The 26,870-nt window shown below is 33.5% G+C and overlaps 1 protein-coding gene and 1 pseudogene across 1 annotated transcript in view; both read right to left on the bottom strand.

The window, feature by feature from the left end:
• GBE1 (1,4-alpha-glucan branching enzyme 1) overlaps positions 1 to 26,870 on the bottom strand; it is a 283,524-nt gene that overhangs the window by 94,824 nt on the left and 161,830 nt on the right. The gene's annotated exons all lie outside the window — the stretch shown is intronic.
• LOC118894910 lies at positions 8,663 to 10,770 on the bottom strand (annotated as a pseudogene).

Raw genomic sequence — 26,870 nt, 5'->3', positions numbered from 1 at the left:
TGTCACTTATCTCTGAATTTTCATCAAGATTTTTCATGTAATATAACCATAGTTACATAGTTTCTCCTTTTAGAAAATATAATTTCATTATCAATAGAAAACTGCTTTCAGCCTTCAGTGTTTGCTTAAAATATTTCCTTATTCTACAGTTTAAAACAGATATAGTTCAGAATAAAAAGTAAAAGAAAAAAAAAGACTTTTAAAATCAACCATACGATAAGCAGTATTATACTTACTAGACTTGTTTTGTGAGGGTAAAAGAAGGAGACCTAATTACTAGAATATACATGTTTAATAAAGTAAAAAGTTCTACAAGTTAGAGTCCTATATCCATAAAAACAGAAAGAAAACAAAGCACTGTTATAACTCAATTAAAAACACCACATGAAACAAGGCTATTTTGGACAATTGAAAAGAGGGCATCATCAATTAGTATTTTTTTTTTAGTCATACAGTTATGGTTGAGTTCTCTATCTCATTATAACTACGGTCTTAAGACTTTAATACCTCATTTAGTTTAATGACAAAGCAGTAATAGTGTACACAATTCCTTAACCCATTTGAAATTTATGTAATTTTGTTTACCTTCTATATATTAAAGAGCAATCTGACATAAGTGGAGATTAAGTCATCACAATCAACTCCAGAATTGTAAATCAAGACTTTGGGGCAAGATGAGTATCGTTGGTAATTAACTGCTTTAAATAACTTACTTTGAGTTTCAAAAACTTACTCAAAGTTAAGAAATGAAAAAAACCCAGAAATCCAAGCAATCCAGTAGATATGAAAGGGAGCCAGGAGGTTCTAGATTGTTAGGTCTAGGCCACGATGAAGGTAGAATATACCAATGTTTCTATTAATGCATATTCATTTAGGGTTTAAAGAGAAAAAATTCTGCTTAACAAAAAGAAATGAATAGATCAAAATTGCTCTATTTTGTACAGCAATTTCTAATATCTATACTTTTTTGAAGTTTCTTTAAAATTAATAAACTTTATTTTTTAGAGCAGTTTTGGGTTCACTGCAAAATTTAAAGGAAGCATGTCTACACTTTTTTTTTTAACAAGGTTGCTATATGAATATTTCAGAAAGAATAAATTTGCATATCAATAATCCTTTCTAAATAATATTTTGGAAAGGTCATACTTTTCTCATTTGTCCATTTGATTGGTAATGTATATTTTACTTCTGAAAGGCAAACTGAAAGTTATTTTTAGCCCAAAATACCTCAGCGTAGGAACAAAACCTGTTTAAAAACTAAATATCTTGGGTAGATGTATGAAGATATGAATATGTAAACCAGAGTTCACAGACTGTCCCTGGGCCTGATCTGACACGTATTACTGTTTTGTTTATCTTACAGAAGGCAGTAGACCCTTGAACAACACAGGTTCGAACTGCACAGGTCCACTTATATTTTTTTTCAATAAATATACAGTCATCCTTCCATATTCTTGGATTAGCATCCTTGGATACAGAGCGACCACAGTATTCATTATACTATGCCATTTTATGTAAGGGACTTGAGCATCTGTGGATTTTGGTATATGGTGGGGCTCCTGGAACCAATCTTCTGCAGATGTTGAGGGACAACTGTACTTTCAATTTTTCAGTTTGAATTTCTGAAGATGGAACATGTACTTTCTGGTTCCTCCCAGTACCTGCAAAGCCACATTTTCATACCAACCCTATTGACTCATTTACGTCACCAGCTTGGGCTGGTAGACATTTGCTGTCAATTTCTAACATAAATATTAGACATTTATGTTAGACAGGTAAACACATTCAAATGTGAAAACTGCATCCTAATATCTACAGAGATAAAGTAAGAGAAAAGAAGAAAAAAAGCCAATGATATTGCAATTCAATAAAAAGCAGAAAAGGAGGTGATGTGAATCTAATAATTAAAAAGTACTGCCCAATATCACATACTTGATTAAGGGCGGAGTTACTAAATGTCCTACTGATTCCTGTTATTACAATATTTAATCTACCTTCTTCTTGACCAAAAGGAGTTATAAAACTACATTTAACATACTTGGCTGTAACTATGTGAGCAGACAGATTCTTGGTATGAGTAAATAGAAAAAGAATTTCCTGTGATAATCAGAAAAGAAACAATAATGAAAATGGAGCATCTAATTAAAAAGTTCAAATGGGCTAAAAAAATACTAAATTCTATCCTATGGACCTCTAAAATTCTCTTAACCTGAAACAAAGTCTAAACAACATAAAAATTCTTTTAAAAAATCACCACAAGATTAAACAGATAGAAACAAATCAAATTTGTAGTGCTTTCAAAATAATCCATTTATTATATTTTATGAATATGTAAACCATTAATAAAACATAAAATAGATGTGTAGTCTGTAGAGATAGAAAAGAGATTCAGTTGACCCTTGAACAATATGGGTTTGAACAGTGTGGGTCCACTAATATGTGGATATTTTTCAATAAATATAGTATCTGGATTTTCATTTTATAGATCTCTAAATTAGCAAACTGTGGGGAAAAGTTTGTGTTCAATTAGAGATCACAATATGTAGAATCAAAAGAACTATATTTTGAGTCCTGATTCTAATCCAAACTGTTTCAGCTTGAGTGAGTCATTTATCAATTACTTTGTTTTTGAGACAGAGATAGCAGATGTGGATTTCAACTGAGCAGGGGTAGGTGCATCTAAACCCCAAGTTGTTCAATGGTCAACTGGACACAAAATTTTACAGGGGAGTAAACTATCTAGAATGAAAATAGTAAAGAAACAAACTCTAGAACATTCTGTTTTTTAACAAAATCTTGGGAAATACATTCAGGAAAAAAATCAGATCTAAAATTTTCAAGTTAGTAGCAGAAAATAGAAAGCAAAAGTTAAAAGTATTAATTCTCTGGTTATACATATTTTCTAAAACTAGATTATTTTAAAAAGTTAGTAAAAAAAATTGAAAGGTAACATTTTATAAATAAATAGCCTTTGTTGTTCAAGAAAAAATAAACTACCAGTGCAGGAAATAGGGGGAAAGACAGACTCATAATTATGTTCCCAATATTTCTGTAGTCCAGATTTTCTCTTATCATCTTAGCATGATAAATCCAGACAGATAAATTCACTCTATAAACTCAGGGTCCTAATAAAACTGATTTAAAACACAGGTTGCTTGCACTCAGATCACAAAAATTGGGGCTTTCAAGACCTAACAAGACAGAGAACCAGGAAGACTGAGGTCTGAGTCCCTAAATAACCAGACTGTACACGTGAGTAATTGCATGGACAAAATCCAGAACTCAAAGTTGAAAAAGAGCAGGTTTTAGAGGGTTTACAGTATCACTGGAATAAAGATGTAGCTTTTTTTTTTTTCTTACACTATGTAAACATCCAACTTAATGTTAACAATGTATTTAATTATTATATAAATATATTTATCCCAGGTCACTGAAGTTAAATTACAAGAGGAAAGCTGTACCGGGAGTCCTCCAGACAACATCCAGATTTAGTGATTCATTAGGAGACCTACAGGACTAAGCATATAGTCATGCTCATGGCTATGATTTATTACATACAGTAAAAGGATAAAAGCAAAATTGGCAAAGAAAAAGGTGCATGGGGCAAAGTTCAAAGGAGTCTAGGTGTAAACTTCCAAGAGTCGCCCTCTCCTGATAGAGTCACACTTAATTCCTCTGACAACAAACTGTCACAACACTTGTGAAGTGTCATCTACCAGGGAAGCTCGTGAGAGACTCAGTTCTCAGCAATTTTACTGGGGGCTGGTGAAATCTTAAATATATGTTAAAAATCTAAATCTAAAGGACCTCCAGCTGAGGTACTCTGTTTTGCACCCTACTTTTCAGCAGTCACATGTATGATGCAATTATTAAGCTTACACATGAATGAAATCGTTCACTGAATCTAAGCTTTGCCTTTTAAACAGAACACCAGAACAAGCTTAAGGAATATATACCAGTGAAAATATAGATTTCTGAAAGACGTCTATTACTAATCCTACTATCGTAAATTTCAAATTCAGCACCCATAAATTGCATGTTTCCTTCTTTGAGGGGCTGAGAAGAAGAGTTAGGATATATTCCAAATTATGACTGAATTACAAATATTACTCAATGTGCTCTGTAGTAATAAATGAACTGAATCATCTCAATTGAATGGTTTGCCTTGAGTCAAAGTAGGAAAACGTCTGGCAGAGGGTACAATAGAAAAGGCAATTTACTTTTTCTACTTCAGAATGTCATCAGACAGCCCATGACACAGTTAATATTTCCAGTTGATTAGAGTCCCATAAAAATATAAAGCAGAATTTAAGAGTACAGTTTTACTTTGGTGTGTTACAGCAGACAAGGTGGGGCTTTGATTTTAAGATTACTCCGTTGACACAAGGCTTTTAAAGTCTGTCCTTAAAAACCACAAAGTAGCCTAGTTTCCAAACAACTGGAAGAATTTGATGCTAACAAATATATACCTAGGAGCCAGCTTGAATGTATTTGAGAAGTAACCTATTTTAGTTATTAGCTTTCTATCTTAAACCAATTAACACATAAATTAGAAACAAATACTATGTCATATATACTGCCTAAGATCGATTGATTAGCTTATTCATATATTTTATGAAGCAAAAACAAAATCCCTAAAATCCAGAAAAAGATAATGAAATGCGCTGACTTTCCTGTGAATCATAAACCACTAAAAATGTTTAAATCACAGGTGTCTGATATACAAACTGAATACATCAATGAATAATATATACATTTAAGGATTTCTGGCAATCAAAATAATCAGTCTAATTGGTTTGGATGTCTGAAATATTCAACCTGTAATCAAGTAATGACGATTTATTAAGATAATTTTGTCACACAGATAATTCCAGTTTTAAGGTTTTTAGGAAATATCCCTAAAATCAAAAACTGTTGATTTGTCTCACATTCTGCCAATGAACTTTATAATGAAATAAAACATAGTCAGATTTTCTTGGCAAGCAAGTATAATCAGATGTAACCACACTTATTAGATGAAGTTACATTTTGTAATTCAAAACTATTTGCCTAATGTATTTATTTGTGGTCCTGAATAACTTCTAGAATTTTCAAAATCAGCCACTTAGTCCACTGGATGTTACTAACCCCACTAATATTGCATACAAATAAACAGGAGGCATTTTTAAACAGTGGCCAAATATCAAAATATGAAGAAAAATTATATATTCCTCTTAGCTATTACAGAGTCTTTGAAGCTGAATGGCTATTAAAACGTACATCATAAAACCATAAAGCAAAAGTTACATGTTTTGATCTGGGTATTTCAACTGAGGCAGCAGATTAACCTTAAACAAAGAAAGTACTTTGAGACTTTTTCTTTTATAGAAAAATATGGCATGTCAAATAGAAGGATAGAGTCTTGAATCACAATCAAAATAACTTTTTTTTTAAAGGAAGATACTCTTTTTAAAGGAAAATAACATTTTTTTAAAGGAAGATACTGAAAAGCAGGTAATATCTTACTATGTACTCTATTTTTAAAAATAAAAAAAACTCATCTATCAGTATAATTTTAATATAACTAGTCAATAAAGGGAAAATGCTATATTTTTGCTTTTTATTTTGTCAACAGAAATTATACTGTCAGTTAATTCGAACTGGCTGAGAAAAAGATTAAACATCAAAAAAGTGCAAAAAGTGCTTATTCATATCTCATACAACATAATAGTATCATGTATAACAAAATGTATCTAGGTCTTTAGACAGAATTATATTGAGGCTACTGTATATATTAATTTCAAACAAAATTAGGTAGCAAGAAGCACACAACTCTAATGAGACAAAGTATTAATTCAACTACTAAAAATCTGTAATAATATAAATTTCAGAAATGGGTTTTTATTATAAAATATGATTTTGAAGTTTTCTTTTCAATATCATGTTATTTTTTTTATTTCAACCTGTGCAACTTTATTTTATTTAAATTAATACACTGTTTAATCATATTATATCTACTGTGCCCTGGTTATCTACATTCATTATTACAATAAAACATTTTCTTCCCCTTAAGGCCTAAATTGTACTTAGCTTATTAAATATTGAATTAAAATTACCTCCATTTATATTATCTGTAAGTCTAATCAGGTATTCTCTAGGAAATAAGTAGGAAAGGATGGCATGTTATACTTTCATATGCTAAATGTTTCCAATTATACTTTTAACTAAAAAAAAAAAAAAAAATACTCGACTTGAGAAATTTTCAAGTCTCTCTTTTCTCTAAATTTATATTCTTAACAAGCTTGGTTACCTGCTCAGGTAAGATGAGAAAAATGCAAACTTCGAGGAGAGTGTGTTTGTCCCTGTGTATGTGTGTGCATGGGGGTGGGGAGCGGAGTGGTAAGGGACCAGCAGTGAAAGCAAAAGTGAAAGCTTTTCAGTCTGATACAAAAAAGGAGATAAATCTAAAATAAGTAATAACCCACTCTGATAATGATTAATTACCCTGAACGATTAAGAAATTAATAAATTTTCATACTATTTATTTTTAAATCAGTTTATATTTCTTTGCTTTCTCATAAAGATTGTTACCAAAGGTGATTTTTCAAAGCATTAGAGCTTATCAAATATACTATAAAAATTTGGACAAAACTTAGAAAGATCTTTTTCAAAGTAGAGGGCCCAAAAAGCTGAGCATCTCAAGGTTCAGAAAGCAGAAAGCCAAGCTAAATCATCCTCTATAATGAAACAAAGGGGAGGTATTATGTGAAATTATTACATATCTCAGCTGAACAAGGCATTGCTCTTCTACAGACCAAATCGCTATAGGTTAGCTAATTACATATACATACATACAGGTATACAGATACACATCCATCTTTTTCAAACAAGGTTAAAATTCAACCTTACCTATAGAATGAAAATAATTATTGCTCCAGATCAAAACTGACAGTGACTTAAACATATATAGATATACATTATTGGCAAATATTAAACTATAATTGGTAATCAGATTTTAAAAGCTTATTTTAATGGTAAAAGTTTAGAAACATTAACTATTTATATATTTCTCATTTTTCAATTTTTCTCTTCTGATTGATTTATTTCTAATAGAGTAACTTGATATTTAAGTGAACTACTATAATATTTCTATTGTAGAAAAATAACTCATAAACTTGATAATTTTCCATCACTGTATTAAAATTTGTAATTAGATATATAATGTTTATTTACTTATATTTAACCAGCTTCATTTCAAAAGACTGACTTGAGGCAACTTAAAGATAAATACCTCTAAACAGCATCAAAAATAAATGAGAAAAATACAAGTGAAGGAGAACAAAGACCTGTAGATAAACAAGTATAAAGCATCTGGGAATTAATTTTCTTTTCTAGTCCAAAATAATTATGATTTTATAGACTATATTGACTACAAGAGGATTTTCCTTGACTATCACCCCTAAATAATGAATATTTTACAACAACATTCAAGAAAAATACTATTACAGTTTATATAAAGTTATAGATATTTAGAATACTAAGGAAGTTGCAATGCAACAATGTACTCTGAGACCAAAAATGGATAAGCATTCTGGGGAGGAGATGAGTTGGGGAATACCAGGTGCATAGGGATAGAGATAAGGCAAGGGAAAAAAGAAGCACTAGTTTTTCAGAAAATGGTCTGTGCATGCCTGTGTGTGCTGTGTGTGTGTGTGTGTGTCTGTGTGTGTGTGTGTGTTCTGGGGGTGGGAAATTGAGGAAAACTGTATGGGAAGCTGCCATTAATCATATTTAAATTTCAACTATCACTCCTTCAGCAGTTTTCAAATTTGCACTAACCTTGTTAAATAAGATATAGTTCTTTAATGTCTATTTGTACACATTCCTACAAACAAAGGGAATTAGCATTTAGTGGGCTGGCTATAATAGAACAGAATGGAGAATATAGGTGTTATATAGAAAAGAAAAAGAAATTCAAATTCATTGAATGTCTACTTGCTTCTAGAACTCACATATTACATAGTCTCACTTAACAAGGCCGTAATATCAAGTGTGTTTCATGGTTGGAGAATCTGAGATTTTAAAAAGTTAAAATGTTCAGGGTCACCCAGCTAATAAGTACAGGTGGAACTCAACCTTTTGAGTCCAAAACCTCAACCCTTAAGTATAATTGGATAGTGCTACATTCAGCATGACCATTGTATAAGTTAGTTTTTGTTTTTGGCAATTTCCTTGGTACAATAATTTTTTAAAACCACATACTCATAGCTCCAACATGTGGTCATGTCAGTTGTATGAACTTGGGCAAGGTACTAAACTTCTCTAAGCCTCAGTTTTCTCAACTGTAAAATGGAAGATAATTTCAGCACACTCCTGAAAGAGGATTAAATAGGATAATGTGTATAATGTGGTTAGCAGTGTTTGATATATAGTAAGGATTGATTAAGGGGAGCACCTATTGGATAATAAACAGATTTTAAATGTATTTGTTTACATATAAATTAAATATAAATTGGAATAGACCAATGTGTTATAATACCTATAATTTTTTTCATATTGAAAATAAGTCTTCTTAAAGATAAGCACGTTTTGGCTAACATCAAAACAAAATGAGCCTTTTTTTTTTGCTAGTTGATTCAGCAGTTGAGTTGTTACACATTCCTTAGAGGATTCCGACTTCCATGGCCACCGTCTTGAGCCTTATTTTTTAATTCTGCATTTATTTTTTCTGGAGTAGTGTGCTGTTTACTTATTGGTGCATTCAACAAATATTTCTTGAGTACCTGCTTTGTGCCAGGCTCAATGCTAGGTGCTGGGGTTATAGTCATGAATAGAAAGCATACAACACCCATTTTCATGGAGCTTAGAGACTAACGGGAGAGACAGACATTTTACAAATAATAACACAAATGCATTTAATTACAATAGTGATTAATAACACAAAGAAAAGTATGGTAGTATGACACTATAATGAGAAAGGATCTGTTAATCTAGTGTGGAAAATACGAAGCTAGGTTCCTCAAAAAAAGTGATATTAAAGGTGGAGGTCTACAGGATAAATTGGACAATATATCACTCAAACTTATTGGAAATCACCATAAATTTAATTCAGAAAAGCTGTCAATCCATTTCTGACAGGCATAGCAAGAATACCTTTGTATTACATACTAACAGTTCTATAGTGTAATCTTTAACATGTGACCTCCTTTAAAAATCAATTCTAATACAGTCAACACAATCAGATTTTGTGGAAAGCTATTTATTAAATTAGCCTTCAAATAAACAGGTGAGAGCATGAAAAAATAAGAGATGAACATTTTTTATGTGATAATTTTGTGTGGCTGAACCTCTCATATAATACTCAGCTATTCATTTCTGAAATGTTTGAATCGCATTTCTCCAGAATTTTTCTATTTTATTTATTTGTTTGTTTATTTATTTATTTAGCTTAGTCAATAAGTTTATTATTGTCTTTATCTGAAAAACCTTCATAGAAAATAGTGGTTTGGTTTATCAGCTCCCAGCGGCTCATTCCTGAGCTCTGAGGAAGCTTGCCTTCTTCTGAGCTACTCCATCATTCTTCTGGGCATTTGACATTCTGAGATGGTTCTACTTCTTCTTTTAACCTTGTTTCTCGGGCTTCTTCTCATAGACTGGATTCTCTCCTACAGCAGCATGAGGTTTCTTATAATCTCCTCCATCGTGTCTAGAGTCACACTGTTCTTTATGTATTGAGAGAATTATTTCTTGGAAGCATCTTCACCTTCTTCAATCAGGTAACACATACAATCTGCAATGTTCTGACCCATGAAGTGCTTCCAGTGTACTTCTGCAATGGACTCCTTGCTTTCTGAATCATAACCAGAGTCTTTTGGTACTGTGAGGGACAGACAAGCCTCCATCCACAGCTCCCTTCAGGGCCCCCAAACCTTTATTTCAAGTAGTAGTTCCGGCAATCCCTGCATCCAAACAGCAGGCAAAGGCACCAGGTTGACCATCAGTGCTTTCTGCAGGGTATCCATGAGAGTTCATGAACATAAGCTGCACAAACTATCATATCTCCTTCTATATGGAATAAGCAATCTGACAAATGATATCTCTCTCGGTTACATGAACTATCATCCTATATTTGGGTTTCCTGTACTTATTTTTATCCTGGATTACCATGCATTTCTGAGCACAGTCATCAGCTTTAACCTCTCGTCTTCTTCCAAATTTCACTTGGTATCTCTTGAGGTAGGCCTTATTCTTGATAACTTTAATAAACCCCATCCTGCAGAACAGAGACGTGTGCCCACCGCTAGCCACAGACCTGCAGATCCAGCACCTCTGAGGGTGGCAGTGGGGTGGGGAAGTGGCCGGAGCCCGAGCTCAGGCACGGTAAGTAGCCAGAGCTTTTCTCTTTAAAGAGAATACCTTTGGGATAATTTTCTTTCTAGCAAGATACATCTCTGGAAAATTCCCACTTCATGTTATAGCCTCTTTCCCAATTAAGGCTCATGCTTTTCTTGAATCCTGCCCCAACTATTGCTCCCTTCGGCTGAGACTCTGCTCTTTCTATCAGTCTTAAGAAGCCATTCCTTTTTTCCCTTGCTCTCTGTGGCTCCTTAATCCCTAAACTAGCTCTCCATATGATCTCTTCTTCTCTTTCCCTTCCTTTTTCTTTTCTAACCTCTTTTTCTCTCTTCCTTTTCTCTCTCGTCAGCCTCTCTTCCTTTTAAATTGTCATTGATAAGGCAAAAGTGAAAGCCTATCAAAAAACTAGCTATTGCTTGAAATCATTAAATAAATAAATATATTTACTAATTTTGAAAAAAAATAAAGAAAGCAAGTGCCTTGGTTTGATGCATTTTACGAGAAAATTATGTCAGACTTCACTTAATGAACATCAAGGAAGCATTTGTAACACACACATACACACAAATAGCACTGAGTTAGGAGTCAAGAAAACTATTCCATCTGATTTTGCAAAAATCAGTATAAGCACATAACCTCTCTGAACCTCAGAGTGATAATTTTTGACAAGGAGTTACTAGATTATTTGTTCTCCTTCTAATTTAGGATTTAATAAACCTTTTATTAAAGTGAAAGATTAATTCAAGATCAAAAGTTTTCTGAGCTTCAGGATACAGAGTAAATAATTTGAATCATTCCACTATATGCTAACATAATCCAGACCTAAAGGTTTATTACATCAAATAATGTGTTTTAGGCAATAACAGAATTCTAGAGGATAGGGGAAAATAAACACACATACTAAAAAACACAACCATTCAGCCTCCCCCGCCAAGAAAAAAACAAATATAAGAACTATTACCCATTCCTCTCCCATCCAAACTCTACCTGTTACTCAAGTCTCAGCATAAGATTCACAGAATCTTCCTGACAATTCCTTAATTAGTGTAAAAGAAAATAGGAGATAAACTGGTTCATGTAACCAGTCTTCCCAACACAACAATAAATGTCTATGTGGTAGGAATCATGTCCTATACCTTTTTTAAAATTAATTTTAAACAAATTGACCTGAACTGAATTAATAAGGTACATAGAAAGCTAAGAAACTCAAATAAAATCCAACATTAACTCAGAAGCAGTTAAAAAAAAAAAAAAAACCTAGTATACATTACTTAAGAAACTGTGTTTTCAGAGTCATTGAAATAGGAAATGGAAATTAAGAACAAAACTCTTGACTACACTGGCATACATGTAACTTAAATATACTTTTGTAGGTACTTCAGATACCTACAAAAGTGGCTACGTAATTAGTATGATGCAGGCATTTAGGAAGATATTTTCACGAAGAAAACTAAATAAGAAATTATTTATTTGGGACGCTCAAATAAGATTATCCTCTTCCTTTTTCCCCACAGTTTACAATCTTTGTTTAGGGGCCTTTTACAACATGTTTACCACTATGAAAAGTAAAATCATTAAACTCTTCACTAATCATATTTCCTTATTAATGCATGAATTTGTTTATTTTAAGTTTTAACACACATGGGCATTCATCTGAACATATACCCCAATTAAAAAAAAAAATAATATATCCAGCCTCTAGTTAGAACAAATTCAGATTGGCCTGCATGTATAGCCTACATTGGAATAAAAATGCTTATGATTAAATATTGAAAATTTCCCCAAATGTTATATAAATCTCTGGTGACGACAATAAAAGAAAGAAACCATAAAAACATCAGTATCCTTAAGGAATCATCAGCTTCTTTTTGTTTGCTCCAGTTATAAATTTTGCATTTGCACATTGCTGCCTAGATTTTCAAAGGGTTCTGCAATGATTAATTTAACAATCTACCCATATTGCTGTAATATAGCCAAGAACTTTTACATATGTATAATTTATAATATTCATATCAAGGACAGATTAGTGGGCAAAATAAAACCTCCAATATCCAGGACTGTTATTAATGCAGAAATGGGCAAGCATCACCAAAATATGACTACTCAAAAAACAGACTTCTCAAACTTAGGCAATTTTACCCCCAAGCATATACAGAAATACACATAAACAGTGGTGCATCTTCATGAGAGTCAATTTGACCTGATTACTGTGAAGTAAACAAAATGAATTTCTAAAAATTCTAGTAATTATAAATATATATTGAATGCTTATTAAATGCTGGACCTTGTACAAAGAGCTTTGTGTGAATTATTCCATGGAATTCCCACGATAACCCTCAGAAGTGTGCACTACAACAGGGGTTGGTGAACTTTTTTGTAAAGGGCCAAGTATAAACATTTTACGCTCTGTGGGCCACACACAGTCTATGTCGCAATGATTCAGCTCTGCTGTTGTAGGTTGTAAGAGATCACAGACAATATGTAAAGGAGTAAGCATGACTGTAGTTCAATAAAACTTTATTAACAAAAACAGATAGCAGCCAGATTTGGCTCACAGGCCATAGTCTGTTAACCCCTACAATTAAAACTCACATTTTACCAGTGTCCATATGTAACTTTCACAGGGCCACACAGCTGGCCAGTGATGAAGTCAGAATTTGAACTCAGGTTTCTTACCGCAGAATCAAAGTAGCTTGCTACTATGCACATCTGCCCCTTGACAGCAACTTAAAGAGCTAACTGTAGTAAAATAAACACAAATATATTCTGAAGTAAAAGGCAAACTGACAAATTTGTAAAAGATAAAACAATAGATTAGAAGAAACTTCACATCTGCAATGGATGCAGGTCCTGGGAAATAAAAGCTTAGGCTCCTCAGAATATCAGATATCTGGTGAAAATTTTGAGGAGAATTTAGCCTATGCTTATAAAATTAACTTTTTTAAAAGGTCCCAAAATTATCTTAAATTTCCATGGTTTCAGGATTCTTTTTCATATATAAAGACATAGGATGAATTGTCAAGTCACCCACCCAGAGTTTTATACTTATAGTTATCAATGCCCAGGCACTTTGCAAATGTACAGCGTGCCGTCAGGTTGAGATTAATGACCCACTTTCAGGTCACAACGCTGCCCAGTCAGAGTGACCTGGTCCTATTAAATAAGTCCCATCTCACCTGGGATAAAATCCACTCTATAGTCCTGGTTACAAGGTCCAATACAATCAAGCACCAGTCTAATACTGTGACTTACTCCCTTCCACTAAGTGCCAGCTACAGTGGCCTTCTTTCTGTTCCTCAAGCACAATCAAGCTCATCTTAACCATATGGACTTCGCATCTCTGCCTGGAATTCTCTGCCCGAGTTGAACCCAAGCTCAAATGTCAAGCAGATTTTAACCAAATATGACCTCTGAGAGGCTTTCTCTGGACACCCAGGGATAATATATAAGAAACTATGTCTTAAGCAAGGAATGTTATAGTCATGTTCATCTATGATTAGTTTTATATTAGCCCCTCAAGTCCCTTGGAACTAAGTCTACTACTTTTTCCAAAATCAGTTTTTGTTGCTGAAATTCACTAATTTGGATACCTGCTGAATATCAGCATGTCACTACTTAGACAACCACCAATGGTTTTCTGGATCAGTGGTAAACTCTCCCATGCCAAACTATTTTTTTCCAGTAAGAGGGAATCTGCAACCTAAACACTATGGTCTATTCCTCTATTATACAAAGATTATGAGATATACCACATTAAAAACAAACAAACAAAAAAAACCCCCAAAACAAAACAAAACAAAAAAACCTTTGCACAGTATGAAAGGAAAGTAAGGAGAGGCACTATCTAGTTAAATTCACTGTGCTTCTTCTGCTGAAAATTGTTCTTGAGAAAGATTTTTATTTAACAAATATAAATTCTACATGTTACTCTTTGATTAAATCAGGCATTTAGGAAAAAGCTGCTTATTTGGGCTATACCATCTTCTCCCTTTCAGAAAATCCCTCCCAAACTACATTTTCAATACCTTTTTCAACCTGCACTGAAGGCCACTGAATAGGTTTGTGACATTTGCTTTTTCATTGGCATGTAGAACTGTCATTGCGAACAGTTCCAACCACAATACTCAATGACTCCCAAACAATGAGCAACACGAGAAAACTGTCAGAGTCACAATGTATCTGCTAACTCCTGAGGATGATTCCCTCTCCCCTTTGGCTGCTGGCAGTTTGCAATCTGGGGAGATAAAGAAAGAACAGAAAACTATCCTTTACTGAGAATAGATAATGGGTCAAATGCTTTATCCATATAGTCATGTTTAATTTTTTCTTTACACTTACACTAAGGGTCATCATCCTCTAATTACAGATGAGGAAACTGAAACAAGAGATTTTACGTGATTCTTCCAAAATCACCTGAACAGATAAGTGAAGGATTGGGACACTGGTACAGATCTGTCTGACTTTCCCCCCATCCAAAACATCTCTCAAAGCCAAAAAAACTTTAAAGTCAGATTTTATCCACAGACACAGCAACTGTACGGATGATTATAGCCTATATGTTTCCCTGCCTCCCAAATTATTTTCTAATCTTTGTTCCCTCCTTTTTTGTTTTGTTTTTGTTTTTTGCTTTCTCTTGTTATCATCTGTATTATTGGTATATTAGCGAAGTTTATAAAATTTTGGATGTATCCCAGGACGTTCATGGAGCTTGCAGCAATGTGCCACTTCACTAGCCATCTTAACTTGCCTTTTTCTACAGCCCTCTTGCTCACAGGTGGTTTCTTTTAATTTATCAATTACCATTACAATGTATTTCATTGTTGCTCTTGTTGATTGCTAATGGTCAAACCGACTTTGGAAAGAATTATAATATTAGAATATTTTAAAGCAGATGTTAGAGACTGTAAATATGTAAATTGCTCACATCGGAGCCACAAATAGCTCAAATTTGGCATTCTGACTTGTCACTAACATAAATATGTGATTCAGATTCATTCACAGCCAGTTACATGAGGAGTAGATGAAGACAAAAGGGTATAAAAATTTAATAAAGATGTAAATGTGAGCAGAGAATGAAATAGGCACATAAACAAGTAGAAAGGTCCAGAAAAATAATGGCTATACACAAAAATGAGTATTGCTCTGAAGTATAAATTCTTCTTATCATAATTTGCTGATTTTTTCCAACTGTTATGACACCCCATGTTATATGTCTGACCCACTGGTTCAAAATGGCCTTCTCTTCACTACAGCAACAGCAGTACTAAGTCAGCGAGAGCAAGCCTGTTCATGATGCTTCCACAGCTCTCCACCACCACTCAAGGATACAATTCCTTGACCTTTGATACAGCAAGCTAATCAAAGAATAATTTCAAAGCTCCTTTGTTTCATAGATACTTGTTAATCTTTGGCAATAGTTGATTTTATGAAAAGTGCGTCTCTTTTAAAGACGAAAGAGGGGAATATCTAGTTGAAGGCAATTGCATTTTTGTGAAGATTTGTCATGTTTACAGATCAAAGGCCTACATTTGTTTCTCGTAACTCATAAACACTTCATAAGGAAAGGCCTCTTTGAAGGTTTATGATCATATTACAGCAAGACAGAAAATATAATTTTGATTAATCGAGGTGGCCTATATATTTCTACTGTGGCTTTTAAGATAGAAAAGTTTAAAAGTGGCCCAGTAACCTCTGAAGCGCTGTCATCACAATGGCTGGCTGAAGGAAAATACAATAGCTCTTCGAAGCTCCAAGGCTTGTTGATAACACCTGTGATTGCAGGTGGCTCTTCTTGAAAAGAAACGCACCACCTTCCTCTTCAATTGTGACCACTGTGTTCCACAGTGGGTCAGAGGTGACCAGGGTGCTTTCAAGTTCAGTTTTAGACTTCTGAGGAACTGGATTGTGAGCCCTGACAAGTTCCCAATTTAGCCTGTTAGAAACATAAAAATGGTCTGCTTTCCCTCCTTTAACATATATTTTCATTCACTAAGTATAGCAGGAGATTTAATCTAGTGACTTTCGGAATCCAATTTAAATTTAAATGATAGATTGTAAGATTTTTGACTAGACATATATTGAGGCTTAAAAAAATAGTAATCTTCACAATACACTTGAGGGAGAGCAAATGAGGTAAAACAAACAAAAAAAAGGAAAAAAAATATATCACTGAAAGAGTGAGTGATTTTATATACACATTATATACCTTATATGCACATTACCTTATATACACATTATTTACAAGTCTAGAAGACAGAACAGAACCAAACCTTAGTACGCTAGAAGTTTTTTGACACAATTGTACTTTTGAGGTATAAAATAAATAGAAAACAACAAAGATACAATGCATGTCTATACTGGGCAATGGCTAAGAAATTTCTGACTAAAATATAATATGATATAGTCAGAACCCATCGGTATATTACATTCAGAATTCCAAATATAAGATGGATATAGACAAATTCAAGTTTGCTAATAAATAAGAATTCAAAACCACATAATGCAATAGGAAAAATAATTGGGGAGAAAATGGAAATACACACTCTGGAAATAGAAAGAGCCCCAGGTTATAATACTCAAAGGCACACTATGTAGAAAAGTGATTGGATCTGTCTTCTGAGTGTCCATGGGTTACAAATTGATAGACAGATTTTTAACTTAATGTAACAAAGAATTTTCTAATGGGGAAACCTGTCCAAATATGGAACGGGCTACCTCATGAGATGGGTTTCACACTACTGAAGATATCTAAGGGCAAGCAGAATTAGGGATGTTGAAGCAAAGATTAAAGATTAAACTATGTTACTGAGGTCACTTCAAACACTTGAGTCTATGAATTTTCTAGTAAGAGAATTGTCTACAATGAGAGAGACTCCAGATTGATAAAAAGAGCATCTCAGAGAAAAATAAATACCACCATACAAGTAACATTAGCTAATAGCAGAAATAAATGTAACTAACACATAGTTTATAAATGCTTCTTTGATGACGAGTTAGGGAGTACAATCAAGGTGACAAGTTTGAATTGTCAAAACCAGGATGTACTGAAGAAATCTGAGAAAAATCTCAAGAAAAGAACAGTGATCTGCATTGGGCTTAGTAAAAAACAAACATTATTACAAAGCTTAATAAAATGCATTCATCAGTACTAATCCAGCACTAATGGGAAGAAAGAAACACTAGTTGGTAAACTCAAGCTTTCCACTTATTACAGGGGTAGTAACACCAGTCAGGCAGGAATGGTCCATAAGACATTTACTTTACCGAGATTACATATTGTCTAAGACCATGTAATGTTTATAGTGTTAACTCTATGCTCATTTAAAAATCCTTAAAATTACTTATTTGAATTCAAAAACTATTTGGAACAAAACAAAGGTGACTTGTTTACTGAACACAAGGATTCCAACTAACTTTTAAGGCATATACTCCATCTAACATTATTAGATCAATTTTTGTTGTTGTTGTTGTTAATATGAGTTTATCGTGAGTGTGGCCCCTATAGCTCAATCTAAAGTAGGGGGTGGAATTCTGAACTCTAAAGTTGAGTATCAGCTCTGAGCCACAGTGATTTTAATTGGCATTGATGTTCTAAGACTGCATGAGCAGCAGATGTCCTGATTTGACTAACTCTAAACTTAAAAAAATCTATTTGAGAAGTTATTACCTACGTCAATATGCTTTTGAAAATGAAGCTTACTTTCAAATGCCCATGAGTGGTAATAGTTAAATGACTATTAACATTTTCATATGATTTTTTCGAGCCACTTTGTTTCTGATATAAAGAGGATTTTAAAAAATTTTAATTAAAACTTTTGATTTTGAGATAAATATAGATTACCACGCAGTTACATGAAATAATACAGACAGATCTTGTGTAGACTTTACCTGTTTACTCAAATGGTAACATTTGAAAAACTATGGAACAATATCCCAGCCAAGGTACTGGCATTGATACAGTCAAGATACACAATGACATCACAGGCAGCTCTCCTGATACCCTTTTAAAATCACATCCACTTTCCTCCTGCCTTCCCACCACTATCCTTAACCCCTGGTTACCACTAATTTTTCTGTTTCTTTATTTTGTCACTACAAGAATGATACATAAAAGTAGTTGAATCATATGTATGTCCTCTTTTGAGACAGGCTTTTTCCTGTCAGCATAATCATCTGAAAATTAATCCAAGTTGTTTTGTGGATCAATAGTATTACTTTTTATTGCTAAGTAGTATTCCATGGTATGGGTGTATCACAATTTGTTTAACCATTCATCTATTGAAGCATACCTGGCTTGCTTCCAGGTATTAGTTATGAATAAAGCTGCTACGAACATTCATGCAGATGGCTTTGTGTGTGGGGAGAAAAAGTTTTAATTTGGGGGGATAAAAACCCAGAGTGTGATTGTTGGGTTGTATGGTAGTTTTACAACTACCTCACTGTTTCACAGAGTGAAACACTTTACATTCACAGACTGTAAAATTTTACATTCCCACCAGGAATGATCCAGTCTCCCTGAATCCTCACCAGCATTTGGTGTAGTCACTGCATTTTATTAAAATAAATGAAATGGCTAAAGCCACTTCAACAGATGGGTGGTGATAATTCCTTGTAGTTTTAGTTTGCATTTCCTTATCAACTAACAATGTTGAATATATTTTCTTTCATCTGTTTATTAGGCATCTATATACACTGTTCACGTCTTCTGACCATTTTCTAACTGGGTTTTTGTTTTGTCTTTCTTTTTTTCCTTTTTTTAATGAGGAGTTTTGAGACATCTTTATATACAGTTGAATTTGAACACAGGTATTTTTCAATAATAAATACTACAGTACTATACGGTCTGTGTTTGGTTGAATCTGCAGATACTAAGGAACCTCAGATACAGAGGGCAGACTATAAGTCAAATGCAGATTAACACCAGTGTTGTTCAAGGATCAACTGTATTCTAAACTTGAGACCTTTGTTGGATATGTGGTTTGCAAACATTTTCCTCCAGTCTGCAGCTTTTCTTTTCATCATCTTAACAGAGGCTTTATATCATAATTTTAATAAAGTTCAATTTGTAAATTTTTCCTTGTATTGATTGTGCTTTTGGTGTTGAGTTTAAGAACTCTTTGACTACTCCTACATTCTGAAATTTTTTCTAAAAGTTTTCCAGTTTTACATTTTATATGTTAGTTCATTATCTATTTTAACTTTTATATAAGGTGTAAAATTTAGTTTGAGGTTAATTTTTAGCCCATGGATGTCCAACTGCTCCAACATCATGAATTGAAAAGGAAATCCTTCCTCCTTTGAAATGTTTTTCTACTTTTGTCAAAAATTAGTTGGGCATATTTGTGTAGGCCTATTTCTAGGTTCTCTACTCTGTTACATCAATTTGTATCTATCCCTACACTGATACAACATAGTCTTGATTAATGCAGCTATATAATGTCTTAAAATCAGGAAATCTGATTCCTACCACTTTCTCTTTTACAAGATTGTTTTAGCTATTTAAAACAATTGTTTTGCCTTTCCATATAATTTTAGAACAATCTTCTCTATGTCTTAAAAAAAAAACTTGCTGGAATTTTAATAGGAATTGTCTTAAACTGCTTTTTATTTGGGAGAAATGACATCTTCACTATGTTGAGTCTTCGAATCTGTGAGCACAGTATGCACCTTCATTTATTTAGATCTTTTCACCTCTTTCACTGGTGTTTCATAGTTGTCAGCATACAGTCCTGTTTAAATTTTATTATATTTATAAATAAATATTTCTTTTGAGAGAGAAAAAAGGGAGGGAAGAAGGGAGAGAGGGAGAGAGGAAGGGAGGAAGGTAGGGAGGGAGGAAGGGGGCACAATTAAAAATGACATCATATTTTAAAAAAAATTTTTATGGTCCCACGTTCATTGCTAGTACATAGAAATATAATTGATTTTTGTATATGTTTCTTGCATCTTGCAATCTTGCTAAACTTACTTCTTAGATCTTGTTTTTTGATTGTTTGGATTCCTTGGAATTTTCTACATAGATCATCATATTACCCATCAATAGGGACAATTTTATTTCTTCTATTCCAGTCTTATGTCTTCTCTTTCCCTTTTTTTGCTTTATTTCATTAGCTAGAACTTTCAACACTATGTTAAATAGGAATGGTGAGAGCACACACATTTGCCTCGTTCTCAAACTTAGGGGGAAAGCATTTAGTTTCTGGCCATTAAGTATATTATTAGATGTAGGTTTTTAGTAGATGCTGTTAGTCAAGTTCAAGAAGTTCTCTATGGCTATTATTCTGAACTATTTAATTATAAATGGGTATTGAATTCTGTAAAATACTTTTTCTGCATCAATGAATTTAATGCTTTTTTTCTTCTTTAGCCTGTTAATATGATGGATTATATTAGTTGATTTTAAATATTTAACAAGCTTCACATCTCTGGAATAAATCCTACTTGGTTATGGTGTACAATTGTTTTTATGTGTCACTACATTGCATTTGCTAATATTTTGTTAAGAATCTTTCTGTCTATATTCAAGAGGAATATTGGTCTGTGGTTTTCCTTTTATTAATGTCTCTATCTGCTTCTGGTATCAGGGCAATACTGGCTTCATAAAATGTACTATGAAGTATTCCTTCTTTTTCCATTTTCTGGAAAAGATTGTATAAAGTTAGTGTGAAGTATTTAAATGTTTCACAGGATTACCAATTGAAAACATCTGTACCTGAAAAAAAAATAAATAAAAACTTTGTATCACTATTAAACCAGTGTAGTCAATAGATACTTACAATCGGTTTTAGAAGAATCCAAAACATCAAAGCATAGAAAAAGATCATCTACATGTTAGATCATGGTAGGTCAAATGGAAACACTATTTCAAGACATCCTGATCTAAAAGTTGGGAGATATGAGATGGAGCCACAATAAAGCACCATGGGGTCATCACTGTCCAAGTGTTTTGGAAATTTTTCCCTAATTAAGACAAATAAATATTGACTGCTTTTATCTACTGAGAAAGAAAGAAAGAAAGAGAGAGAAAGAAAGAAAGGAAGGAAGGAAAGAAAGAGAAGGAAGGAAAGAGAAGAAAGGAAAGAAAGAAGGGGAGAGGAAAGAAAGAAAAAGAGAGAGAGAAAGAAAACATCTGTACCTATAGATTTATTATTTGAAAGTTACAAACCAAATGTCTTCAATAGTTATAGAATATTCAAATTATATACTTCATATGGGGTGAGTTGTGGTAGTGGTTTTTACGAACAGATCCATATCATTTAAGTTAGCAAATTTATGTATGTAAAATTGTTCCTAGTATTCCTATATTATCATTTTGATGTCTGCAGAGTGACATATCTTAAAAACTAAATAAAAGAACACTTTATTGTATTTACCCACACATTTTTTCCATTTTTTCTTCTTCCTCACTGATATTCCAGTGTTCCTTCTTTTTATAATCTCCCTTCAGTTTAGGGGATTTCCCTTAGCTATTCTTTGAGGATAGGTCTGCTGGTCACAAATTCTCTTCGTTTTCTTTCATTTGAGAATGTCTTAATTTACCTGTCATTCCTGAAGGATATTTTTGCTGGTTTCTAGTTAATAACTTTCAATAAATATCTTTAAGCACATAGTATTTTCTTTTTAATATATAGTAGGCTTATAGCCTTAGAATAAAGTACCTTAAGTGAAATAACTCAATGATCATGCTATAGCATTTTTTAACATAAGTGCTGACAAACTGTTTTCCAAAAGGACTGCAGAAAATTATACACCAAGAAAAATAGTGCATAGAAGTGATCCTTACTCTTAGAGAGAGGATGGACTACTAAGACCCTTCCAACTTCATGATTCCAACTGATACCATTGAGGAGGCTCATTTATCATGGTAATTTTTAGACATGACTGTATTAGGGTTCTCCAACAAAACAGAGCAAACAGGATGTACATATATATATGAGGCGACTTCTTATAGAAATCAGTTCAAACAGTTATAGAGGCAGAGAAGTCCCACAATCTAGCCTTCTGCCTGCTGCAGAATCAGGAAAGCTGGGGATATAATTCAGTTCAAGGGTAGCTGATGACGTAACTCCCAGTAGGAGGCCTAAGGCCTAAGAACCAGGGTGCCACTGGTATAAGCCTCAGAGTTGGAAGGGCCAAGAACCAGAAGCTCCAATGTTCAAAGATAGAAAAAGATGAACTTCCCAGCTCAAGAAGGGAGAGAGAGAAAGAGAAAATTCACCAGTCCTTCACCTTTTTGTTCCATCGGGGTCAACAAACTGGATGGTGCCTGGCCACATTGGTGAGGGTGGTCTCTTTATTCAGTCACTGAATCAAATGCTAAATCTCTTCCGCAAACACATCCACAGACACACCCAGAAATAAATTTTTACCAGCTATTTGGCATCCCTTAGCCCAGTCAAGCTGACACAAAAAATTAACCATCACAATAACAAGGAAGAATCAACTTTGAAGAGCAGTGAGAAGTTTCTTTTGCCTTTGACATTCTCAATCAATACTTGTTTATTCCCACACCACTTCACCTGGGCATTTTTGCTTCACTTCTCTTCCCCAGCTCAGAAACATCATTGATGATGCATATCCTACACTGAACTTTCTTTTCTATAAAGACCTTAGGGATGAGTTTAGGCCACACTACACTTTACAACTGTCCTTGAGAAAGTAGAACTACTGACTTCTATAGTTAGTTGAAAAGCTATGACTAGACCCAGAGATACTGGTGTTCTATTAATGATTTTTACCTTTAAATAAATGGACTCATCGGGCATTTTTGAGGGCTGAAAAACTTCTACACACCCAGAAACACCTTAACTAGTGTACTCTTGGAAATCTCTGAACTTGTATATGAGATACTTTTGAAAAGATTACACTTTAAATTATGTCAAAATAATGAGAATATACAGAAAATAATTTTATTTATCATTTTGTCATAAATTGCAAGGAAAATATAATTTTCATCCATTTAGTTTTCAAAAGAGATCACAAGTAGTAAAATCATTAATAATCATAATTTACGCATTGGTCTCTGCCTTATAAAAAGAAGCAGAAATAACCATATTATGCAGATGTTCAGCAGCATGGCTGAACTAGACCTGTAAAATTGATTCTATAGAAAATATGTCCTTCACGTTATCCATAAGTATATAAATTTGACTCAAGTTTATTGTGCAAATATATCTATACATACATTCATATTTTAAAAGTCTATCATTTTTCCATATAAATTTACAAAGACCACAGTGGTTTTATGGTCTTCTCCTATATTTGCCCATACTAAAATCAGAATAAAGAGAAACCTATATGTGACATACATTAAATGTACAGTTACAAATTATGCTAATTAAAATGGACAGATTGCTTATTTCTGTATTTAAGTGCATATTTCTGTATTTTTATATTTATATAAAATTATTTATAAATCAAAATAATCATAGCAGTTAATTACATGCCATGATAGATAATAGGATGGCAGATTGGAACTTATAAGTTATTTAGCACAACACATTTCATGGGGGTGGGTAAGATAGTATTTGATAAAATTGTGACTTTGTGAGGAATGGAGAAAAATTATAAAGCTAATAATTATATATATAATTGTTTGAAAATTATCCTCTAGGTTAGAGACATTCACATTTAAAAATTCTTTAGGGAGTTAATTAAAATAGAAAAAGTCATCACTTCTCAAAAATATGACCAAGAGATTTAATTTTAGCTTTGAATGCTTATTTTGACATTTTAAAATGCATTTTAGTATGAGGAAACAAAACATCATTTTCTACTTAAAGTTTTTCTTTTTGCTTTTTTTCAGTAGGTCTCAGAGTAAAACCTTTTCATAATAAGTAAAACAGCGTAATATTAAAATGTCCTCACCATTAAGATATATACAAATTTATAAAATGAAGTATCTCTATACTTAGGAAGAACTGGATTTTATGTCAGTTGGTATATTAGAAAATAGATCATGATTTCCTACTAAAAACACTGCTTTAACAAATTACTTAGGGCACAAATAAAATTAAAACTGAATGATATAAAACATATCAATTAAAAAGGCTTTACTATGTGGCAGCATGGGAAGTTAAAAATATTTTTGAAATAGAAATAGTTTTTAACATCAAAAGCCAAAGGAAATGGCAGAACATTTTGCATGAAAATATCTCATGAAATGTACAGAATACTCTCTCAGGATAAACATTTTTGTTTTAGGTACAATTCTAATAGATAATAAGCATTAATTAGAGAGCAAACACATGCTGTTGAAGTAAAATCAAAAGGTCACTGAAATGACATGTTGTCTAGTAGGAAAGACTAACATGGGGGATTTTTTCAATGTAATATATACATACATACACACACATATATACACATACATACATTATTAGACCTATTTAAATGCAGTATTTAAGTAAGAAGGGGAAGTCCAGCTTAAAACTATTGGAATGAGACAGGCAAGAAGACATTTAAAGCAGCAGGGACAAGGATAGAGATGGTAGAGTTTTTATGAAGGTTTCCTACAAGAGGAGATAGATATTTGGTCTTGAAATATAAGATAGTGTATAAAGCAAAGTAGAGGAGGGAAGGCATTCCAAAGGAGAAAGAATGGCATGGGTAAAGACACAGAAATTTGGTATGTGTGAGAAACTCTACATTGTAGAATTTAGAGAAGCAGAAAGTGATCAGATACTTGAGCTCCTAGTTTGCCAAGAACTTGGAAGTTATCCTTAAGACCAATTACTTTGAAAATATGACTCTTGTTCCCATAGAGCTTCAGTGAAGATGCCTCAGTGCTGAGTGGATAGCACACACGGGATTGCTAGAGGCAGCTGGGCAACCCCTACCTTGGTGCCTCAAGGCAGAGAAAGGATTAACCCGCTATGACTATTGCCTATTGTTCTTAAAGTCTGTGTGCTTTCTCCCAGAAACTGGCTAAGGGTATACAGCGAAGGAGAAGTGCAGCCACATCCCTGTTTCAAGTACTTTTTAAAAATAATGCCATCTCTTTTAATATGTATGTTTCTTAAAATTTAGAATTGGATCCTTTTGTATATCAAAAAGTTGTAATTGAATGTATTCATGGACCCATAGTTTCAGCCCTGGGGAAAACATACAAGGAGTTAGGCTTGTATGTTGTGACTGTTGTGACTACCCCACCCACCATCCCAAAAGCAAGTGCACATGCACACATTTTTACAACCACTAGACTTTCCCTGAGATAGCTGCAAACTGGATAGTACCCTTGTGCTGCCTACTGCCAATTGCAATTCTCACTAGCTAGTGCACAATGGCATTTTTTGTGCTCAAGACCTTTCAGGCAATCAGGGAACCCCACCTTCAGTCAGTGGACTAGGAACAGTAAGGATAATCTCTGAGAAATATTTGGGACCATATTTGAGATGGCATAACTGACTTGTGAAACCCTGTTTTATGTCCTTGGTTCTCATATTTCTATCTCACATGATCAAGAAAGTATCAAACTATGACATACTCTATAAGGACGAGGCAGCCTTAAGTGTGAGTAATTCTACAATAGACGTTGGATCTCCATTGTCACCAGAGCCATTAGCATTCATCTGTTTAGAAAACAACTGTCATAGGCTATAGTTTACCACTGAATGATTTACCCTTGTCAGTCACACACAAAATTTACACTTGAGAAAGCTTACTCCAGCAATACTATGAAGAATATATTTGGTGATGAGTTGAGTATATTTGAATCAATTGTCATGCAAGCTTACTTAGCTTATAATTAATTATACCTCCCGCTGTGACTTACTATTTAACAGATTTGACCTGGAAAACTGTGATTCTTTAAATTAACTCTTTTTGTTGTTGTCAACTTTCTGGAAATGTTAACTATATGAAAATTCAAGGAAAATGGAGGTAGAAAAATTGTCATTCAAGCATTTATTGATTGCCCTTCTCCAGCCTTTAAAACAGCTTCCAGTGGAATTTAAGGGAAGTCTCATAGTCCTAGCAGAACTTAGTCAAATCCAGCTTTCTGCTTGGTCCACAGGCAGGTGGGCCCACAAAATCACTCAGGAATCCCATCATATTTCCTTATCGATGAAACAACTCTCCCACTCTCTCAGATGACAATTCTACACCTCCTCTCATCTGGAATTTCCAACACCTCTCTCTTAACTTTTCACCTTCAGTTGACTGCCTTGACTTTAAAAATAAATGAAAAAATGGAAGCAATTACAGAACATCATCAACACCCAATCAAATCTACCACCGTCTCTGCTTAAAAGTCATATATCTGTCTCCTTATTATATCAGATAAATTGTCCCTGAACTTTTCCAAGACCAACCCTCCATTTGTACCCCAAATCCCACCTTCTCTTCCCTTCTCAAAGATTTGTATCTACAGTTATCCATTCTCTACTGACTCAGCAATTTTCCCTTCTCTATTGGTTCAACCCTATCAGCTGAAACATATCCTACTTTAAAAGAAACTTTCTGACTTACAACTCTCTATTTTAGCTACCAACCCACTTTTCTACTCCCCTTTAAAGAATATCCCCTCATAAAATTTATCG

The sequence above is a fragment of the Balaenoptera musculus genome, chromosome 4 (assembly GCF_009873245.2).
Source record: "Balaenoptera musculus isolate JJ_BM4_2016_0621 chromosome 4, mBalMus1.pri.v3, whole genome shotgun sequence".
Taxonomy (NCBI): domain Eukaryota; kingdom Metazoa; phylum Chordata; class Mammalia; order Artiodactyla; family Balaenopteridae; genus Balaenoptera; species Balaenoptera musculus.
The sequence above is the reverse complement of the archived record's forward strand: the minus strand, read 5'-3'. Positions and strand labels throughout refer to the sequence as shown.